General features: G+C 37.1%; 1 long non-coding RNA gene across 1 annotated transcript in view; it reads left to right on the top strand.

Annotated features, from left to right (window-relative positions):
- Nucleotides 1-1,869: 1,869 nt before the first annotated feature.
- The window catches only part of LOC149788853 (uncharacterized), a 91,521-nt gene continuing 73,582 nt past the window's right edge, over nt 1,870-19,808 (top strand). The window contains exon 1 of the long non-coding RNA XR_016424268.1: nt 1,870-1,996. This is a non-coding gene — a long non-coding RNA (uncharacterized LOC149788853). The remainder of the gene's footprint in view (nt 1,997-19,808) is intronic.

Below are 19,808 nucleotides of genomic sequence, written 5' to 3'. Positions count from 1 at the left end.
GTATTCGTTTTCCTTTCATATGTTGCTTAGATTATGACCATTGAGTCGTAACAGATAGCTGAATAGTTTGAGGACACATTCCCCTAATTACGTATTGTGCGATAGTATATCCGCAAAACAACTCCTTAATATTTCATTTATTATTACACGAGGTGTTTATATATGAGATAAGAACTAATTCAAACTTAAGAAACGTGATGCCTCACATAATAGGGTATATCTCGATAAGCGGTGTAATTGACTGCAACGTATTAAAAGTTGAAAAACGATATAAAAAAAGTCTGCCTGGAAATTCGATGATAAATTGTCACTAATTGTTAAATTGTCAATAACCCACCAGAGAGTTGACAGAACATCTGATCATGTACAACCTTATGCCGATGTTATAGTTGTCAGGGTCTGTCATGTACTTCACTTCCTTGCGGTTAAACAATGTTCTTTGTAGCGGCAGAGTGAGGTGAAGGCTACAAACTCACCAAAAACTGCAGAATATGTATTAATATTATCGAAGTATGCTTACGTCTCTACCACGACTGTACCATATGCATGTTCCAACCGACATTATCAGTCTTTGCTTAAATCTCTACCATATTTATGTCATATACATGGTACGCTAGCCATTATCAGCGTATAATTAAGTATACAATTCAATAGTTTATATTAATGCAACAATGTCTACCGATGAACGAATTAATTCTGCATAAACCGGCTCTTAATTTATACGCAGTGCTTTTGTTCGATCATTTCGATTCAGAACAAAACTCTCGTCCTTTCACACGGGAAACGCGTGAATAATCTAGCTTACTTATCCATTAGGGATTTAGTAATTTCCCTGTTAAGCAGCTTCCCACCAAATCTACATTGTTGACGTTTCGATACACGAGAAATGAATTTTATTGGGTTTTGGACTTGCTCGTAAAGCAAGATCGTTATTAAAATTGTATACAGTTGTAGTGCAGAAATAGATAAAATTAATCTCAGTATATTTTAGTGGAAAATTACTTTCATTTTTATTTAAAGAAAAATTATATTCAATACAAATTTTGAGAAAATTTAAATCTTTTACTAAAATATTCTGTCCTAATATATTTAAGTCGTGTTGACATTCCAGTGTTTGAACGACTTCCAGATATTTACGTTGTGGTGACATACCAGTGACTACATTATTTTCATATATTTAACTCATCGTGACATACCAGTGACTACATTATTTTCATATATTTAAGTCGTGCTGACACACCAGTGTATGAACGACTTCCAGATATTTAAGTCGTGCTGACATACCAGTGTCTGAATGATTTCTATATATTTAAGTCGTGCTGACATACAAGTGTCGGAATGATTTCTATATATTTAAGTCGTTTTGAAATACCAATGTTTGAATGACTTCCCTATATTTAAGTAGTATTGATATACCAATGTCTGAATGATTCCCATGTATTTTAGTCGTTTTCTCATATCAATGACAGAAAAACCTCCACGTATTTAAGTCGTTTTTACGTACCAATGAGTGAATTCAGTCCAAATATTTAAGTCACGCAAGTCACTTTGCCGTTAGTTTAATTTTTGTATTTTTTCTTAAATAGCGATTGATAGTAATCATTTGATATTGATATTTAACTTTATTATCTTATAGTGATCAGAACAAAGGAGACACGAATGTCTATAATACCATTATAAACGTGAATACGAAACGTATAAATTTACGCGCGACCATACAATCAACCCACCGGTAGTAATAAATACCTAACTCATCACGTTTAGTTATGCCTTTAAACTTAAGTGAATTGTTATTTCATTTGAAAGTGTCGTGTCTAATCAAAATGCGCAGTTGCAGTTGTGTATATAAATTAAGTCTTTCCAGTCATGTTTTAATTTTATCAACTGCAAGAGAGTTTACATTAGACATTCAAGATGAAAGAAAGTTTATTTCTATTGTTTTTGCTATGTTTTGCAGCAACGAATATGAAACTTGCCTAGGGATTATTCATTATCCGTAAGTATTTTTGTCTAAAGTTTTATGTCTCTCCTTTGGTCATTATGCATTATTCAAAAACAACACTTATCATCTGTTTGATTTTGTACTGTTTTGCATAGATGTGGTTTTGTATATTTAAATTTTATATGTATGTAAAACGTGCCTTAAGGATTTATAGACAAGCCATCTTCATAACCAGTGTAGCTGCCATGGCGGGTAAATCTAGAGTAGGTTCTATTCGTGTAAAAGTACTTTTCTGAACAGAGATTAAACATACATGAAACTCCAGTAATCGTGGAGTGGAATCCGTTGTTACAACAGGTAGTTGTACTGTCGCGTTACTCGTCACAATATCAGAATGTGTTTTATATACAGGTAGTTGTACTGTCGCGTTACTCGTCACAATATCAGAATGTGTTTTAAATACAGGTAGTTGTACTGTCGCGTTACTCGTCACAATATCAGAATATGTTTTATATACAGGTAGTTGTACTGTCGCGTTACTCGTCACAATATCAGAATATGTTTTATATACAGGTAGTTTTGATGTTAAGGTCACTCATCCACAACATCAGAATATGTTCCGAATGCATGACATTATGCTGTAGAGATAACTATGTATATGCACTCGTTTACCTTTTGCAATTGTTGTTTTAAAATAATGTTGAAATCGTTTGGACTGAGTCATCTTTGGAGATGTTTTAGAGACTCAAAAAATTAGATTGCGTTGTTCTGGTGGTAGTTTGTTTGCTTTTGACATAATAGCCATTTCCAATACAAATTATTTTGTGATAGTATTGGTTACAATGCATAGGTTATGCTGTGAGCATATTAGTCCACACGGTCCTAATAAATTTCTTAATAATATAACTCAGTATAAAAAGCCATACAGCAAAACATATGGTGGGATAATCAAATGGGGTACATGAACCATCTAAAGATAACTATACTCTATCTGCATATTCTTCTTCAAAGGATTTGTCAAGATCATAAAATATTTTATTTGTGCCAATAAGTTTTGGATTCTGGCAAGTGTCGTACCATTGCTTGTCTTATGGGATGTCAACGTGACATCCACCATAGTGTCGTACAAACGTTTATCATATTGGATGACAAGACAACAAACATTATAATCATACCATCGCTTATCATATTGGATGACAAGACAACAAACATTATAATCATACCATCGCTTATCATATTGGATGACAAGACAACAAACATTATAATCATACCATCGCTTATCATATTGGATGACGAAAAAACCATCGGTATAGTGTCGTACAAACGCTTATTATATTGGATGACAACATATCCACCGTTGTAGTGGCGTACCATTGCTTGTCATACTAGTTGGAAACATAAACAACATTATAGTTTCGTACGATGCCTAGTCATATTGGATGACAACATATCCACCGTTGTAGTGTCGTACCATCGCTTGTCATACTAATCTGAAACATAAACAACATTATAGTTTCGTACGATGCCTGGTCATATTGAATGACAACATATCCACGATTATAGTGTCATACAATCGCTTGTCATATTGGTAACAACATATATAACATGTTGGATGACATTATATCCTACGTTATAGTTCCTGAGTCAATTGGAGCAAACTCGTCTTTCACTCCCTAGAGGGAAATACAACCTACCGTTTGTAAGAGACTAAAGTAGAGACAGACATTTTGAATTTGTGTAATGAGGGCGAACTATGAATGAAGTTAGAGGGCAAAATACATGATCACTGTATTCTTAAAAGACCTGAAGGAAAGTTATATTACAAACCAAGAGTTGTATCTAGTTAACAATTTAGGTTTTTAAGAATATGTACAATTTTTTAAGCACATATTCATTTAAAATATTATAGGCAATATAATAATTTTACGGCCTAAGAGCACTGTGTTTTTCAGAATTACCATAATTACTTCGGATGATGGTGATGATGGCGATGGGTTATAGATAGGATTGTTTCGTGGCGTTGGGGTCGGATTGATATTCAGAGTAAATTAGTTTGTACTGTAAACGAAGTTTGAACAGGAAAAAAGCAAACAAGTAAATACCGTGTAAAAAGTCTGCCCTCATGTACAATAGCAAGTGTTGCTTTTACACTTTGAAATGCTTTGTACTGCGTCATCTTTGGGGAAATTTTGGATACTCTAAAAACCTGAGTTGTCCTAGTAGTGGGATGTTTGTTTTTCACGTAATAGTAATTGATAGCATAACCTTGACATGGCTCGGAAACCACCGAAACAAGTGTCTCTCAAAAGCTTAGTGTAGCGCTCGAAATGACAACCCGTGTAAGGTTCGAAAGGAGCACTAATATAACGCCCAAAAAGAGCACTAAAAAATTGTCGCTTTTCTTTGTGGTAAAATATCCTTCTGTCACTCCATGAGAGAAATGGGAGAGACACATCAGCTCATTCCTTTATGTAACTAAAACGATCGAATATTTATCGATACAACAGGCAATGAAGTGATTGACTTAAAATGATATCCGTTGTACAGTACTTATACACAAGCTACTTAATTATTTTGTTTTTATTGTTCAACATTTGCATGAAATCCATTGCATTAGAGAAAATATGTAAAATTCACCAAGACTGTATTATGCACACACCAGGACACAAATTATGAAAAAGATCAACGTAAGTTACGTTGCATGGAATGCTTTATATTTCGTTTAGACTTTCATGTGGCTTTCTTGTGCATTAATACTGCAGTATTCAAGAGGTAGCTACTTGCCAGAAACTAATAAATCAGTTGAATATAATAGTTTTGTTACCGTGCTACCTTAAAGAGAACCCAGCAAGAAATACTTTACACATTATGTTTAGTGATGCATTTAAACGTGGGTGAATTATTATTTTTGGTTTATAGGTCGTGTTTAATTAAGCTGAGCAAATGCATGTATGCATTTAAAGAAACAGTCAATGAAGTCATGTATTAATTTTATCAATTGATAGCGTGCAAGTTTTCAGTCGACCTTCAAGATCAAGGAAAGTTTATTATCATTGCTTTTGTTATTTTTGCAGCAACATGCATGGAATCTGCATATGGCCAATTAACTGTGCGTTAGTATTTCGTTTCGAAAATGTATTACCATATTTTGATCATTATAACATGCACTTTGGCTGTATGCCTTCAGATCAGCACAGCAGAGCTGTCGAATAACACCGATTCAAATTAATATCATTATAGCACCTAGATGGAGTCCTCTCCCCAGTACTAAAGACCCTCAGAATTTAATTTTTTTAAATCACTCTTTACAACTTGATCTTTGACGTTGTAGTACTTAGATGTGTATTTGCCAACCATTATGCTTGCCGATTGTAATACTGCGTCTAACATGCAGTGAAAGTAAAACGGCTTATCTTCATGGATTATTAAAATATAAACTATATATTATACATGCAGAAGGACAGGAGACTTAGCAAACATTTATAACCAGAAAAAAGAAAATGTATAATTACATATATGTCTGCATGCTTAAATAACGTATTATTTCATTTTTTTTATTTTACAGTAAAATAACTCTAACGAGATAATGGTTCTTATTATTTAACGTAATTCGTGCTCTAATTGAAAGTTTTCCACTGTCCAATGTATATTACATAAAGATAACTGTAGCGAGGTACACACTGTTTAATATCTCATCACTAGAACAAACATTCTGAATTTTTTTCATTCCTTAAACATCACAACAAGCTGATTAATTCTAAAAGTGTCAAATTTAGCTTGGAATCAATCTCGTAAACATGTAGTTGTAATGCTGAGGTCTCTCCTTCACAAACACCGTGTGCGTTTTAAAAACAGGTAGTTATAATGTTCAGGTATCTTGTCCACAATATTCGAGTTTGTTTAGAATATATGTAGTTACAACGTTCATGTTACTACTCCACAACATCAGAATATGTTTTCAATGTACGACATTATGCTGTAAAGATAACTGTAGATTTGCATTCAAATATATTCTGTAAGTGAGATTTTAAAATAAAATTAAAATGTTTATTACTCTGTCATCATTGAAGGTATTGTAAAGACTTTTAAAACATAAATTGGGTTGTTCTAGTGGCAGTTTATTTCTTTTTGAAGTAATAGCAAATGCCAGTAAATAACCTAGAAGGCATTATGTAGTACTATTACATACAATGCATAGCTTATGCTGTGCGCATATGAAGCCATTCGGCCCAAATAAATTTTGTATTAATAAAACTCGTTAAACAAAGCCAAATGGCTCAAAACCACGGCTTTATAAAAACAAAAGCTCATTATATAAAGCCATCTGTCCCAAATATATGGAGTAATAATGAACCTTGGTATATAAAGCCATTCGGTCCAAACATACACGGTGCGAGAATCACATTGGGTACATAAGCCAACTAACAGATAACATTACTCTCTATCTGCATTTCTTTTCCTGAAAGCGTTTATGAATGCGACAAAATATTTTATTTGTGCCAATAAGTTTTAAATTCTGGCACGTGTCGCACCATCACTTGTCATAGTGGATGCCAAGAAAACGTACAATATAGCGTCGTACCATCCCTTGGCTTACTGGATGTCAACAAATCATACGTTATAGAGCCTTACCATCGCTTGTCACAGTGAATGACAACATACCCACCATTGTATTGGACGAAAACATATCACATAATATGGTGTTTTGCCATCGTTAAACCTGTTGGGTGACAACATATCCACCATTATTGTTCTTTATGTCAGTAAGGGCATCGATGTATTTTCTCTCTCAATCGAGAAATTCCATTTACAAAAGTAGAGACATCATTTCTATTCTTTTTTCTAATAAGGTACAACCTATAAATGAGTTTAGCTGGCGAAATGCATTTTCACAATAATCATAACAGACTTAATGCACAGTTAATAGTATAGTTCGTTATGAATATGTATAATTATTTAAGTAATATTCATTTAAATTTATTTGGGGAGCGTAGTAAGTTTGCGACATAACAACTTTGTGTTATTTAGAATCTGCTATATTTTATTTTGTGATGGTGATGGTGGATGGTTATAGACACGATTGTCTCGCTGGTTGGGATGGGGATGGATAATCAGATTATATTAGTTTGTAATGCGAACCAAAGTTGAATATAACAATAAATAGCAAACAAGTAAATTCAGTACAAAATGTTAAAGTCTGATTCAGTGGGATTCAATAATGACCATGAATGAAAATCGGCAATGCCATGACCTGAAATCAACAACAGTTAATAGTGTTATATATGCCATGACTGGAAATCTACACCAGAGACTGTTGCTATATACGTTATAAACGGAAATCAAAACTAGTTCCAATTGCTTTATGTGCCCTTAAAGGGAATCAATAATATTTACTTTTTCTGCAAATGCCATGTACCAGTTATATCTAACCACATAGAGACTCGAACCAAGTTCGTGGATATACGGCATCATCCCGTTGCCTGCACACACCAGCCTACATTCCATCACGATTGCATATGATTATTTATAGAGAATTATAAATATACTCTAGACAGAACGGAAAGAGCAATCCCAGGAATCCATAGGAGAAATCTTGATAATAGTTGACAGAATTAATATTTGTCTGTTCGTCCATCAAGTTGATGAGGACCAATTTAGCCATCCAGAGTTTTAGCGGGAACAAATGGTCTGTGGGTGGGTAGGTGGACAATGAGGACGACGTGCGCCTTGAGTGTTCTATGGCAATATATGCGTTGATAGTGGGATTACTGGCCCTGGATACACTGGTCTGCCTCCGTTGTTCAGCTGCGGCTGTCCTGTTGGTATCGCAAACTGCAGAACTTTAGTACTGGAAGTGCGCCACACGACTCTGTCCTTAGCAGTCTGCTCCCACGTGTCATAGCTAATGATCAGGTTCTTCAATGACGTCTTCAGGGTGTCCGTCTATCATTTTCTCTGGCCTCCATAGTTGCATTTACCTTGTTCAAGCTCACCATAAAACAGTTTTTGTTGGAAGCAGGATGTTTGGAATTTGAACTATTTGGCCTGCCCATCTTAACTGTGAGTTATCAAGGTGGTTTAGCTACTGGAAGGCTTGCTTTCGCAAGGAGCTCAGTCTTTGGAATCATGTCTTGCCACTTGATGTTTAAGAGTCTTCTGAGGTGTAGATGTGGTTCAACGTCTTTGAATGGCGCTGGTACACTGTCCAGGTTTCGCAGGAGTATAATAGCACAGGGAGGACGATCACTATGTAAACCTTTTACTTTGTCTGTAGACTAATGCCTATTCTTGTCTGGCCTTTGAAATCATGGCAATAAATTCGTCATCGATTGCTACCTTATGGGACAGATAAGATGCCAATATAGGTAACCCTATTCACTACGCTTACTTTGTGGCCGTTGACTGAGTCCCAAATCACCATTTCTGAAGACATCAGTGAACATGGCTCAGAGCGTGAGACTGAAAGGTGTTGGCGCCGGTACACAGACTTGCTTCACTCCATTTGGAACATGAAAGGGATCTGATGTCTCGTGATTGGTCGTGACTCTAGCTTCCATAACGTTGTGGAATTACTGCACCATGGTGATACATTTTCTTGGGCATCCGTACTTGGCCATGGTCGTCCACAATTGGTCTCTGCAAACATTGCTGAAGGCCTTGGTCAGGTCAAAATAGGTAAAGTTCAGTGTTCTGATCTTGGTATTTCTCTTGCAACTGCCTAGCCGCGAACATCATGTCAATGGCTCTACGTCTTTTCGGAATTCACACTGGCTTTCTGGTAGGAGTCCATGTTCAAGGTGTGATGTGAGATGGTTGAGCAAAACCCTGGCGAGTGTCTTGTCTGCGACGGAGAGCAAATATATACCTCGGTAGTTGTTACAAGCCTGGAGATTTAAATTTTTCTTATACAGGTGTATAATAGTAGCATCCTTGACTTCCTGTCGGATTGTCTTTTTATGCCACAAGAGGTGAAACAACTGATATTGCTTTTTAGTCAGAGCTGCATTGCCTTCCTTGTATATCTCTGCTTGGATTGAGTCTGTGCCAAGAGACTTGCCACTAGAAAGCAGACGTATTAATTTCTGAGACTTTGGATGGTCATCTAATTATTATGATACTGGCACTTGGCGCAGCCATGTAATGCTTTGTCACTCATGGATGTCGGTCGTTCAGGATAAAGTTGAAGTACTCAGCCCACCGGTCTGGGATCGTCACTTTGTAAGTGATCAGTGTATTCCAATTAGCACTATGGAGAGGGGATGATCCTGATGATGATATATGTCATTCAGTGCATCATATAACCACTTCATATCATGCATTACAGCCTGGTTTTGTATCCCTTCACCTTTGTTACTCAACCTGGAGTCCTGCATCTGCCGACGTTTCTGTTCAAGAGTTCTTGAAGGCATACTTCTTTGAAGCAGACTCTGGATAATTTAAGTATGCTTTGTGGAAGCGATCTTTCTCATCCAATTATTCGCAATTCTCATCAAACAAGTCATTGTGATTTCTGCGGGCAGGCATTCAGTGTTATGTGGCGGTGTTGAAGATGAGCTCTCTAAAGGTCGACCAGGCTGCCTCCACATTCTGGATGCCCAGAGGGGTGGATTGTAGACGATTTTCTAGGGTGCTGGCAAATGTCGTTTTGGAGTTCGAGTTATTCAGCATGGCCATGGTCAGCCGTTTTGGAATCTCTTTGCCTTGTGGACGCCTTTAAGGCTGGATACGAATCTTTAGCTTGGAGACTGCAAGGCGGTGGTCTGTCCAACATTCTTCACCATACTTCCACTTGGTCACCCTTACATCCTGCCTGTCCCTCTTCACATCACGTAGTAAATGAGATGCCAGTGCTTAAATTGGGCATGCGTTCATTTCGTCCTGTTGAAATTAGGGAAGCGGAAGACGGTATTGTTCATGAGCAGTACATGCCCCGCGCAGGTCTGCTATTTCAGTGGTACATTGCAATAGCAGTGGCAGACGTCACAGTATCCAATGACCCTTCCAGGAGATGTTAGATCCGACTAATTAATATGTATTACAAATAATAATGTCATACAGGTTAGAGAATGTTTAATTCGCAGTCTACATACATTCGAACCCAAGCCCATGAGTAAATGGAACCCATCGTCTTCTGTGGATCGATTTATACATTGAGCTTGGACAAACGCCATTTTACAAGAGAGATGTTCATGCATGGAATATGAAAATGTAGAAATAGAAAACGACTGGCATAAAATTCTTTTAAAGTTAAACGTATGCTAGGTGCAAATCACCACAGAAATGTTATGTTGGACATGTAAAAGAATGGTCCTTAGCTAGAGCGTCATTTTTGAAAAAATAATGCATCTCACGAAAACGAAAGAATAAGGTCAGTAACGTCAAACCGAAGCCTCTAACTAAAACCGAGAGTTTCTCTAATTGGGTTAGTTATTTTGTTAGCTCATCTTTGTCGTTCGTGGTTTTTGAAATTTGTATGTGCTTTCGTCAAACGCCTGACGTTTCATTGAAGTCACAACCTCACTGCTGCTATAAAGGTGTGAGTAATTCAATCATTATTATATCAGAATTGGAATATTGCACAGCTAGATTAGTCTAATAGCGATTGAAGCCAAAAAAGAAAAACAAATCCCTGTCCGTGATGCTGTCAGACAGCAACTACAAGCGTGTCAGGAATCTCACGTGGAACGATCGAGTCATATTAGCTGATATTGGTGCGATTAGATATTATGAAAGAAAAAGTATGTAAAACCAGTATATGTTAAAAATTTAATACCTCGTGATTGGATTAACGATGTGTTTCGTGTCTTCACTAATACACAGCGAATCCAATCTAAGGAAAATATTTATATTTTGAACCTCTTTGAACAAGAAGTAAATAATCACATTGAACTAATAAAGCAAGAAAAGATACAAGCAGTAGAAGAAAACAAACAACAATTTGGAGATTCAAAAACAAAAAGAACTAAGCGAGTAATGATTTGTTCTTCACTACTTAAGAAAATTACGGAAAGAATAACAAGTGAGGAAGAAGGAGCATCTAGAAGATCAACAAGTGAGGAAGAACTATAGAATGATACATATCCTGGCACCAGCTCTTCTCATCCAGTAATATCAGGGTGAACTCCTCCAACTAAGTCTTGCAAGGTCGATCTGTCAAGACTCTTGAGTAATCATGGAATAACGACTCCACTTCCTTACGTTGCTCTAACGTTAACGTCTCATCAAGGACAACGTTGACGTAGGTTTCTTCCCTCGTCAAAGGTCAACTAGGGAGTATTTCCGCCTCTACTCCGTTGTCGTCGAGTTCTTCAGTTACAATCGTAGCAATCATGAACTATTTGGGTTTCTCTCTTTCTTCGTAACGTTTCAGAAGATTTACGTGGTACAACTTTTTCTTGTCTCTACCCGGACACGGTAGTTTTGCCCACCTGTTTTCTCCGTTACCACAAATGGTCCCCTCCATGAGACTTGGAGTTTGCTGTTCTCTAACGTCAGCAACAAGAACACCATATCACCATATCACCCACCTCAAAGTGACGTTCTTTCGCCTTTTTATTGTAATATTTGGATTGATATCCCGCTGTGTCGCGGTGATTGTGCTGAGCCAATTTACAAACCTCTTCTTGCCTGTTGCGGAGGTCAACAACATATATGCATGTTGTCCGCGCTTCTTCCGTACATAATTGCTTTAATACGGCCATGGTTTCCGTGACTGTCCTCCCTTAGACTAATTCTAAAGACGAAAATCCCAAACTAGTCTGTGGTACTTCTCGATGCTCAAAAGTAACGCGGGAAGGTATCGATCAGAATCCCTGGGTCGACCTTCACAGAGCTTCTTCGACTAAACCATTGTACTGCGGCTGATACGGAGTGGTCGTCAGGTGTCTAATGGACAGCAATCTATTTACCTTTTCCATCATATGACTCACGAACTGTGTGCCCTAGTCAGTCAGTATCTCCTCAGGGACAACGACTCTGAACCAAACTTCTGAGTCAATGTTCTTCAAGGTCACGGCCTCCTGGTACCGGGTGACGTAATCTACTATCGTTTGTATATAACGATTACCACTTTCTGCCGTCGGCTTTATCGGAACATCCATGTATATCGCCACTTTCCATAAAGGTTCATGAAACATTGGGGTGGTTCTTAGTGGCACCGGACGATGAGAGGTGTTAGGTGCCACCCGCTGAGACTTGTCCCACGACAAAAAAAAAACCTACCAACACCCCCGACTCACCATGCCACCAGAACTTCCTCACCAACTGATCTCTGTGCCAGCCTAAACACTTCTGCTCGATTCGCTATGAGTACAGCAACTTGCTTGAACATATCGGTCCCGTTCTTGGTACCGATACAAAATACCGCGTTTCGTCGCGAACATCACCTCGCCGTCTTGCAATTTCAGTATGGACCCATCTTTTGCGTACCTGTGTTTCTTGTTGATCGACAAATATTCCTCTTGACCCTAACCTTCGCTTCATAGCCCTCGTCTCAACAAACCCTACGTGTACGGGTTAGGTTTTGGCTGCACATACCTACACCCTAATATTACGTCATGAGACATTCCCGACAATACACAGCTTAAATTCGTCCCTTTACATATGGAGAATTAAGATCAATATTAACGACCGAGAGGGAATCTTTCGTCCGGTTATTATACAGGACTTCATCCATCGTGCCTGTGTAATCTCCAGGCTTGAGATACCTACTGTGCACCAAGGCAGGATAACTACATCTGGTATAGTATAACACCGTAGCCAGCTCACCGTTAACCTTAGCTACCTCTGTATTAGTCAACTCCACTGTTTTCCGTTTCTTAAAAGTATTCGGAGTTACCCAATTAATCGTTTTCGGACGATGCTTCCTACAATCCTTAACAACATGGCCTGGTCTGTTGCAACCGAAACAAACCGGCTCACCCGTGGCTTCCTTCTCTGCCACAATAGTCTCCAGCGACGCACGGAAATGTTCTAGGCTGAGATTTCCGGCACCTGGCCCCAAACCATTCTAACTATTCCGTCTTTGGGGTACCATCTCAATGGTCTTTCTATGCTCGCAGATTCAAGGTCGATACCTGCCTTCCGAGGTGGTTGGACGCGATAGTTTGCTCTCATAGCGCTAGGCCATCACGATTATATCATCCAATGTTAAGAATACACGCTCCGCTAAGAAAACTATCAAGTCGTTTCTGTACGTACTAAAGACGTGAACTTTTTAAATTTCCTTGCGTATATCTTCATACGTTAACACTGTACCAGACATTTTCGTCCATTTATCAAAAATTGCGCGTACCCGTCTATGGTATTGAGCGTTTATTTCGGTAGGCTCTCTTCCATGATTCTCTTGAGAGTTTCCGAAACGTTGCCGCAGACAACTCATAGTACCGTAGTAGCGCTTTCTTCAGAACGTCGTAGTCGTCGATTTCGTTCGGTGCCATATTATGGTAGACGTCTTTCGCAGCTTCCTGTAAGAATGCCGAAACATTGACAGCCTGCTGGTTCGTGGGTAGCTGATGAACCGCAGCCAACTTTTCGAACTGTGTCAAAAGTGTGTCATTGATCTCGCCCTTGTCGTTGAAAATGTTAATAGTGATATGTATGTGTCGTATATCTTCAGGCTGCCTACTTGTTGGCCATGAACGTTCATTCAGATTTTCAACCCTTCTGGACTCTGCTTCGATCCTCAGTCTCTTCATTGCTAACATAGGTTCGCGTTCTCTAGATTTTTATTCGGCCTGCAATCTGGATAGTTCAAGCTCTCGTTCAGCCGTTTGTCCAGCTGTTCGCTCAGCATCTTGTCTATCTTTCTCTCGTTGACGCTCAGTTACTTGTCTGCCTTTTTCTCGTTCCACGGCTAGTTGCTCTTTGTGTTCGCTCACACTTCGCTCAACAAATTCAGCTAATTGTGCGCCTTCATATCCTAACTCGTCGAGACCTATTTACATAAATTCCTTAACTAATTGTCTGTTTATCGCCATCCTGGTCTAACAGAAACAGTCTTTTAAGGTTTATTGTCGTATTTATATTACGTCTAGTATGGCATACTCAATTAAACTAAACTATTCCTGCATCAAAAATAATAACGGTCAGTGCACATCTGAAATGTCTTCACCGACATTAAGCGTAACGCTTACACACTAACAAGGCGTAATTTATTACTGCGGGGTTCGATATAAATATATCTTCTCTCAAGGTATACAAAGGTCAATTTACTTCCTAAATTTATAATACGACTGGACAACAAGGTATGTGCCCCAGCTTCTTACAATATTTTCATCACAGTATGAAAAGAAATGGCAAGAAAATATTGCATCCACAAAAAGTTTAGAAGCAAATAAGCAGAGACTGATTTGATTATTTCCGATCGCTATTTCGTGACAAGTACTATGGAATTTATCAACGCTTAGATATTTATTCTATTTTGTATTTCTTCAGACTCTTTACTCGAATGAAAATGTCATGATTCACCGACGATCGCCCACGTTGTAAAGGTACTCCCCTCACTTGCAATGGGTGCGGGTTACTTGGCGGGTTATATCTTCTATGAAGGTGTCCGCTTTATTCGGTTCTCGTTATGTAGGAGATGATCGCCATTGGTGTTATTGCTCGGACCGAGTAAACTTATACGTGGAATAAATAGACATCTGAGCAGATATATAGAACAGAGTTACACGAGTCAATTGCATAAACACTGGAGAAAATACAATACATTATGAAGATACACTTATTGGGTAAAATCTTTCACCGAATTTCAAAATCACAAATATATTTGTACAAATAGCCGATCTGTGTTTTCGATAGAATTAGTCATCAAACGATCGAGTGAACAATTGCATGACCTGCTTAGTTCATGTTCCCTCTAATTTCTCTGTGGCTGTTCGCTGTCCTTTCGCTACTTCGTTCCTTCCTTTTTCTTTCTCCTCACCAAACATACTACTGCTTCGCCTACCTTTGGTCAACTTTCTTTGTGTGGGTAGGTGGATATGTAAGCATGCAGATACGCAGCTACCTGACTGTGTCAGTGCGTATGTACATCTGATTGTACGTCTGAAGAAACGTCTGAATATACATCTAAGGACACGTATGAATATATATTTGAAGACCTATTTTGCGCTTGTGTTGTTCTTCATCCAAATTGTGACCGTTGAACCGGCAGACCTACGGTCCTTTGGACAAGTATTTTACGAGAGAGAATATCTTTCAAATTCCTCGCTGAGTCCACGTACGTTTACTCTTACAGCAAAGCTTAGACTAATTAGACTTCTGATGTGGCGATATTAAAACTACAATATTAAGTTTGGGAAACACGACCCTTATTTAGCGTTACCAATCAGGATCAAATGTATTTGCCGCCTTTTATAAATAGGCGCCAAAGATGGGGTCAGTTTGACCTGTACTCTCAGAGCAACGTTCTGGACAATTTCAAGTTTTTGAAGTTCCACTAGGAAATCGAAGTTTAACCGTGTCCCTAATAGTCCGTCTGGCTGCTATATAAAAGAGCATGTCTCCATAAATCTAATTAATTGTGCTCTGCTCTCAAACTAATGTGTTCTTCATACATCGACAAAAATTTGCCCCCTGATACAGGTTTCGTACAGAGATGACCTCTTGTCTGACAATAATGCAAAGTCCTTGTCAAGGTTTGTAATTAGTAAAATATAATCTAGAAATTGCGTCAACCTGAACTCAGACGTGCTTAGAAAAAGTAATATGTCAATAGCAGTTAGAGTTGTGGAATATTATTCGACCGGATTTCATCACAAGGTGCCCACTTAAGAAAACTACTTTCCAAAATGAGAAGGAATACGAATAGCAAACAAAATTCAAGTCGTCAACATAATAGGACAGCAGCAGATAACTTCATTGAGTTACATTTTTCGAAGATACCCCTGTGTAAAACATGGTGCATGTCTCTTTCCATATTTCGCAGAGGACCGCTGCACGTTTGATGGTAGAGCATCGGGCTTTTTAGCTAAGGTTTGTTCGAGATCTCTTCCCAGGTCAACCCTGGCTGACTGACTCGGTGTATTAATAGCTCCCATTTTCTTGGCTGTATATAATAATAATAATAATAATAATAATAATAATAATAATAATAATAATAATAATAATAATGATAATTAGAACTTTGTATAGCGCCGAATCTTTAGAAGCTCTGAGCGCATTACAATATTACACAACAACTATAACATAAAAAACATATATAATGATATGATTAAAAAAATACCATGATATTAATAAACATAAAACACATTATTAGGACTTAAAATTTGTTCATGCAGTCGAAATAAGTGAGTTTGAAAGATTACTCTTGAATGGGATCACTGTGTTTTTGTGTCTAAGTTCAGTAGGCAATTCATTCCACGTTGCTGGGCACTTTATGTAATAGAACGTTATCTATATGACCTCGTTTTCATAGTGGGAATAATGCGTATGCGATTGTCAAAAGAGGAGCTTAGGTATCTTGTTGGTGTATACACATGGGTGAGGTCGGATATTTATGTTGGACTGGAGTCCGTCAGTGAAACATAGCACAGATAACAGCCTTTGTGTTTGATTCTGGATCTAATGGATAGCCAGTGTAGGATACATACCAGCGGGGAGGTGTGCTCTTATCGTGGTACTCTAAGTATCATCCAAACCACTGTAATTTGAAATGTTTGAGTTTCTGGAGCAGATATTGAGATGAAACAGACAGAATTGAGTTACAAAATTCCAGTCTTGAAAGTACTAATAAACACACAAGTGTTTTAGTAACATCAACATAAAGATATTTGCGAATGGAGCTGATGCGTCTTAGCTCAAGATTACATGTTGGTGCAATGTGAGATTACTGTCCAGAGTAACACCTAGGTTTTGTACTGCCTGAATGAATTTAATGCTGATGTTGATGATAATTATTGTTTCAGGTAAAGGATGTGAATGAGAGAGTATTTGTGTTGAAATCAGAATGGCTTCAGTTTTATAATCATTAGTCTGCAGATTGTTTCATGTCATCCATGATTTCCATCGAAAAAGTACCTCTTTACACATTGGATGGTAGCATCAACTTCAGTTAGGTGGGAAGATTTGTATTAAAATTAATATGTTACAGAGAATGTAAAACAACCGCAAATATATATGCCATCATGAATTCTTCAGGAACATTTGACATCGAATGTATGTATTTCACCCGCACTCTAGAAAACGTAACAGCTTTTCATCAGAAAATTGTCACTGAATCTAAATATAGAGGTAGCATGTCTTCTTGGTTAGCTGAAGATATCTGGCGAAATATTTTAAATACAGTACCAAGCATGTTCAGTTGAAAGAGTCCACAATAAACGTATTAACAGTAACGTAAACAAGAGTTTTAAATAAACGTAACTAATTATAAACTATAGTTGAAGATCTTTTTATATTATATAATTTGAAGAAAGAAAAATACCTGGCGCAGGAGAAAACGTCGACAAGAGATCAACATCATTCATGTTTTACCACAATCCCACGAAATCTACACCAGCAATTTTTTTTTACCAATGGGAACCTTCAAAATAAATCAGATTTTCAAATTGACCTTAATACAATCCGTAGCTTTTCTCCTACATTGAGTTAGTTCCACACAGCATTGCTAATGTTTCTCTCACTGGATTTTCACATATTAGTCTCAAAATGTAGCTGAAATTGCTGAATTGTTTTTGCGCACAAATTATTTCAACATAATTTGTATCGGTATACACATTTCATTCATTCGATATACGTATGAAAAGAGTGATCTGTGTAAAGGTAATCATCCATGTTCATCCTGAATTTATTTTAACTCCATCATTATCACGCGCTGTGCATTATGGGTAACGTAGCGTGCTGCAGGTTACGACATATCGTCAGGATCGTTTTTAGTGTTACCTGAAATCCAATCTGACGTAAAATATTAGCAACAAAATAAGAATCCAACTATTAATCTTGGGAAAAGTAAAGTTATGGTTTTTAGAATGGTGATTAATTAAGACATAGTGAATCAAGTGATATATCCGGGATTAATATCGATGTGGAGGAGAGTTGAATTACCCTAGTTTTTTGTTCGCTAGCCATGACAAAGTTTACAAAGTTCAACAAACACTGGCTTAAAAATCACTAAAGTAATTGAATATTCTTATTTGTAATGTGTGAAAACAAACGTAATGAATGTTTAAAATGTGTGACAGTTATGTTGTTCCACTTTTGAATTAGGCATCACATGGATAAAGTTTTCACTAATGGGATGAAATTGAACGTGTACAACGAAGTTATTTAAATATTTGCTAAATGTAACAATAACTACTTTTAAAGTTGGTGCATACTTTGACATGGAAGAATCAAATTTAAATATTGAAGACTTGCAAAGGTATTTAAATGGCCCATCAACATTAAAAAAATATGTACATATTCTGACAACTGCATTGTTACATATATTTTATTTAATGTATATTTAAGTTGCGTTCGATTTGATTTGATTGTTTATTGGCTTTGGAGTCTTTATTTTTTTACATACCAATATAATATAATATAATATAATTGTGTTTACAATGAATTTGATATATTCCAGAAAATTCAGTTTGACCTGAGATTTAACTTAGATACCTAATAATAGAAACAAGTGTTTATAGTTTTGACTTAGTTCCTGGCCTTGATGGTCAAGTAAATAACTTTGTCATGGAGTAAATTCATTGGTTCTTATCACGGACGTACAGAAGCTATATGATTTCACGTCTTCCTCTATTTTGCAATATATTTCGCAATTAGGCATTTCCGAAATTGTGAAATATTTAGTATTATCAGTGATGTTTAGAGAGAGAAGTATAAATAGTGATGTTTAGAGAGAGAGAGAGAGAGAGAGAGACCCGTGTGTGTGTGTGTGTGTGGGGGGGGAAATCATATACTCCAGGGCTTTTAAAAACTTGATGTATAGTTGTTTTCTTCTTTTGTGACCAGAAATGAACTTTTGAGTTTTTGAATTAATTAAACTTTCTCCAAATTATTTATTGGTTTCTTGGGAAATATTATTGATTTCTTACAGAATTCTTGAACAAGGACATTTATTGAAAATTATGTTTGAATTTCCAAGACCGGAAGATACATTTTTTGTGTACATACAATGAAATGTAGATGTCAACACAGTACAAGATACAGCATACGTCATCGCCTTCCATCTTGGATTCTTCGTCGGGTCTCGAACTTGAAATCAGTAGAATATTTTAATATTTAGACGGCAACAAAAACGATATTCGTGGATTATTCTAGTAGCAATTTTGCATTTCATTCTGGAAAACGTACGATTTCATAATTGTTTTTATTTTCAAGACTTTTTCCGGGGAAAAAACATTTTTTGTTATATTTTTGTAAGCTTGATATTTTCACTCTTTCTTCTTTTACTGTTTATTCCAGCCTAAACACGTTCGATAAAACCATATAGACAATTATGTGATACAAATAAATAATAGTAGTAATTTGATCAAAGCCTTTAAATAATTTTAAAACCATTTCGACTTTAATGAAGTATGATGTTTTCTTATTCGTTAGCGTCTGTTTAGTTTATACAAAGATTTAAAGAAAGAGTTACATTTGCGCTTTTATATCTGACTGAAATTCAATATTTGTATCATGATAATTTGAACATATTTTTCGTATATATATATATATATATATATATATATATATAACCATCGTGGCACCCATTTGACGTCCAAGATGTATCCCCGGTTCCACTCGTTCTAGTCAATGGTCAACGAAGCGGCCACGCATGCTCAGCCCCTTTTAGACAGTTGAAGGATCCTCGGGACCCCTCACATTCATCACACCTCCGAAGGTCGTGAAGCCTTGGACCCTCGCATTAAGAACACCAGTACAC

Source organism: Sinohyriopsis cumingii, chromosome 11, assembly GCF_028554795.1.
Source record: "Sinohyriopsis cumingii isolate HCF-2022 chromosome 11, ASM2855479v2, whole genome shotgun sequence".
NCBI classification, from domain to species: Eukaryota; Metazoa; Mollusca; class Bivalvia; order Unionida; family Unionidae; genus Sinohyriopsis; species Sinohyriopsis cumingii.
The sequence above is the reverse complement of the archived record's forward strand: the minus strand, read 5'-3'. Positions and strand labels throughout refer to the sequence as shown.